We start from the raw sequence: 4,288 nt of genomic DNA on the forward strand, positions 1-4,288 counted from the left end.
CGCTCCGCGGGTCCCCCTCCTCCCCTCCGCGCCCCGCGCTGTGCCGCGGGCACACGCGGCCCAGGTGGCAGCACGCTGTCCGGCTCTCGCGACACGCGGGCTGAGCTCTGCCTCGGAGTGCTGGGAGGCCAGGAGGGTTGTTTTTGCAGAGCTGGTGCCAGTAATGGGGTTTTTCCCCATTTTCACTGAAGAATCCCCATTGCAGATCTGGTTTCAGGTCCCTTGCCATCTTGTACTGGTTCAAACACAACCTTTAATTACTTCTGTCAGAATTTTAAAGCAATTATATAGGAAGACAATGTAAAGAGCATTACAATTTTCACAGTATCTCTGCTAAGGAAGAACTTGGCAGCTGTGACTACACAGCGTGCCAGATTCCCTCTCCCCGTCCAGCCCCGCTGGCCCCAAGCGCCACTGTCCACGCACGAATGCCAGTAGTGCTGGATGCAGCATCTTAAAGTTCAAAAGGCCAAAGCTCTTAATCTGTGCAATGCAGTGGGTGAGTGTGTGCGTCGCCCACAACAGCACCCAAAGCCCAGCAGCAGCACAGCAAGCCAGGCAGAAGGCCAAGGGCAGGAACATGCACGAGTCTGCTGGCCAAAGCAGATGCTGTAGAGTCGGTATTCAAGAAGCTGTCATTGCTGTAGGAGCCCAAAACACAGATGACCCTGGGACAGCCTTCTGTTCTATGCAGAAAGGGTGTAAAAGTTGTTCTCCTCCTTAATGTTTGAGAAAAGGGATGATGCAGGACACTGCATCAGAGCTGAGGAGTTCTCCTGTGGAGAAGCAGCCACACAGGTTTGTACTTTGTCAGTATGCATCCGGCCAGAACCCCCTGGGACACGCAATTTCTTTCCCAAATGGGGCGAGATGAACAACCCCTGTGTGGCCAGGGAGAAAGCGTGTTTGCTGCTGACACCGGCCATACGTGCACCTCTGCAGTGGACCAGCCAGGGTCCCTGTGAAAACAAGGCGCTGGGAGCTGAGGCTTCTGATGCTGAGGAGCTGTTGGGAGCTTGCTCCACTCAGGCGCTTTGGTTTCCTCGACTTGAAAAGAAGGTAGTAATATATGACCTGCAAGGGTGTCATTAGCATTGCAGAGATCTTTGAGGTCCCTGGAAGAGAAGTGCTGGAGAAATGCAACCTATTAAAAATGCAGTTTTCTCCTTGCCAATTCTATTCTGCTTCAAGGAAAGGGGCTTTTGCAATGACAGCTGGGATGAGCTGGTTTTGACAAGTCAGGGTATGCAGATTTTGATAGAAGATTTAAGTGAAACATGACAAAAAGACTAAGATGGAGTACAGTGCTTTTTGCCTTCCATGCCCAGGTGCTTCACCTCCCTTTGAAACAACCGAGGCAGGGTGCACTGAAGTGTCAAGAAACCCATGCTGGATTTCGGCAAGGCACCAGCAAGTCCAGGAGAGCACGTGGAATATGTTTGCTCAGATAAATAATCCAGCGTATTCTCCCACCGGGCTTCTTGCTGGACCAGCCTGGAACTGCGCCAACCATGTCCTGGCTGATATCCTCAGCTCTTGTAACTCGCTGTAGTGTTCAGGTAGTGGGCTTATTACAAGGCGGATTCTCATACCTACTTGCCACTTTCGAGAATTATATTTTTGCTGCTAAAAATTCTGCTGCTTTTATTTTAATTTTACACGGAGGGTGGGATTTTCCTCCAAGTTTGATTCTCCCTCACACACCTCCGTGGGAGCTGCACAAAGCCACCCACGACCAGCTGAAAGATGATCCTTCCCTGCTCCAAATGTAGGTCTTTGTCACAGCCAAAAGCCTGGTTTACAATATGGCATTTAAAATAAAAAATTGTGCCCAATAATTCTGGGGCTTGACGCAAAGCAAGATCTTGGATGTGCCCAGGCAAATAGCAACAATCTATTTTTGAAGGGGACAAGGTTTTTGGTTTGAAAACCTTTTTCTTAGAAACTTACCTGCCTGGCCAGTCTAGGGACCAGAATCTGCACGTAAAGACGAGACCCAGCAATGTGAATGTGCGCTTAATGGCTGCCCTGGATGAGCTGTGGGCAGCTGCACACAGAGATCTTCCCTGCGGTGTCTTGGGGAATGCGGCCCAGAGTGGGGGCTCAGATGGTCTCTGCCTCATGGACCAGAGGAAAGGAGCTGGCAGGAGAGGCTGAGCGCACTGCACCCGTCCCAGTGCGCTGTGGAAAGCTACGCTGGATGCACCAGTCGGTTGCAGGGCTCTGCTGACAGGTGCTGGCGTGCACTTCAGCCTGCTCACACACACGGGGGAAAACATTCAGAAAGGTTCTCCTGATTTTATAGCATCAGTTGACATCTGGGGCCACAACCTGCGCCAGTGGAGTTAAGGCAGAAGAGAAAGGAAATTTTGCCAATGTGTTAACTTTTAATTAAACCTTAATGCCTTAATAAAAGCAAGGAGGGCTTAATTAAGGACTTAACTAAAATTTAATACTTTAATGGGACTAAAGACTTTAATTTATCACTGGGCTGAAAAAGAAAAAAAGCGGGAGAGCTCATTCTGAGACGCACATACGCACACCAGTCAATTATGAAAGAATCCTGGGGTGTCAGGTTCATCAGTCAGAGCGCGCTGCACACAAGGGGGAATCTGCAGTTGTTCATATTTCCATGTTACCTGCCTAAAGCATAAGCACAGCTTGAGATCACTGCGTTAAGATGTATGTGGTACCTTCACCTCTTTCTAAATAAGTTTTTCTGAGTTGGTGAAGCCCTATTTCTGGGCTGTCCAACTCATGCTGCAGCGTCAGCCCAGGGATGAGTCTGGAGGTGTCCTGGTGCACCTGCAAATGCCCAGGCTCTGAGCCCGCAAGCTGCCATTTCGAGGCGGTATGTGACTGAAGATGCCCCATCACTGGCACATGGCCCACAGGTCCCAGAAGACCAGCCAGCCCTGCCCAGCGTTATTGCAGTGACAGGAAAGCTGCAAGGCATTTGGCTGGCTTTTAAAGGCCAAGTTTTCACGGGGCTCAGAGCTCAGCACCTCCCATCTTCCACAGATGGGATGTTTATCTACTTCTTGATATTTCTTGTGGCTGGGAAATACGAACCCAAGCCACTGAATCTCACTTTCAGCTTTTTTCAAGTGTGCTAGCATTACATCGCGATGTTTGTGCCACAAATAAGTGAGCTTTAAGGCACTTCTGTCTACAGTTCTGAAAGAGTCCCACATGCGCCGATCCTTCAGAGGAATCATTTCCAATCATTTGACTTTTCAAAGCTCGTGATCCACTGCATCAATTAACGTAGTTACCTAAAAAGGAATCAGGACTATTGACAAGCACAAGAAAATCTATCCTTCTACATTTCCTTACATTGTGGTTTTGCCCTGTAGTATTTTCTGCAATCAATCTTGAAAATCTTCTGAAAGGTCAATAGGTATTATTACAATTTTACCAGCACAGAAGTTGAGGTATGGATGGGGCAGTAAATGACTAATCCAAGATCAGACAGTGACCTCACAGATATTTTGAAGACCCTTCCCCACCAGGCAGTGTGCAGCTGCACTCCTTTGAAGGGGATTGGAGTTTAAAAAGAGCCTTAGGTTCAGAAAATGCATCCCCTCTCCTGGGTGTAACGTGATACTATATGGGGCTTGGCATTTTGGTCAGACTGTCATTTCTTCAAACAGAAATCTGCCCAGTCTATGGAGAAAGGACACATATGTTTCCTATAACGAGACTGTACGTTATTTTTTATATAAATAGGAAGACTATAATATCTGAGAAGACTCATTACTTGCTATCCATTCATATCTGCAATTCTCTATGGAGTCGCATAACCTAATATGTTAACTACATCAGACACACGAAGGGCCGAAGCTTCGTCTCTGTCCAAGGAGCACAGAGTGCAGTGTGGCAGGACCGGCAGGTCAGGATGCCGAGACCGGTCCCTGCTTCTCTGCCTGCCTTCTCCAGGAGCAGAGTAGTCCCCCAGCAACTTCAGCAACGCTTTCGGCAGTTATTCACTGCCAGAGGTGAGAGCGCAGCTGGGAGCAGTGAGGCAGGGTGTGAGGGTGCAGGTAGCCCGGCCACGTCCCCTGTGCTGGTTTGCTACCATACCTCAATGCCCAGGAACCTTCAGGAGCTCTGGGTGACTTTTCTACCCCCAGGATGTGCATACCCATGTGCAAAGTAGAGACAGTGTTTGGGGGGCGCAAACATCAAATGCTCCCCAAAACCATATTAGCAATTTCTCCCATAAATCAAGAAGCTGTGGTGGGTTCTGCCTGCCAGCACCCCTCACCAGGATGCGAGGAGAACCGCT

This window comes from Pygoscelis adeliae, unplaced genomic scaffold (assembly GCF_000699105.1).
Source record: "Pygoscelis adeliae isolate BGI_AS28 unplaced genomic scaffold, ASM69910v1 Scaffold410, whole genome shotgun sequence".
In the NCBI taxonomy this organism is placed as follows: Eukaryota; Metazoa; Chordata; class Aves; order Sphenisciformes; family Spheniscidae; genus Pygoscelis; species Pygoscelis adeliae.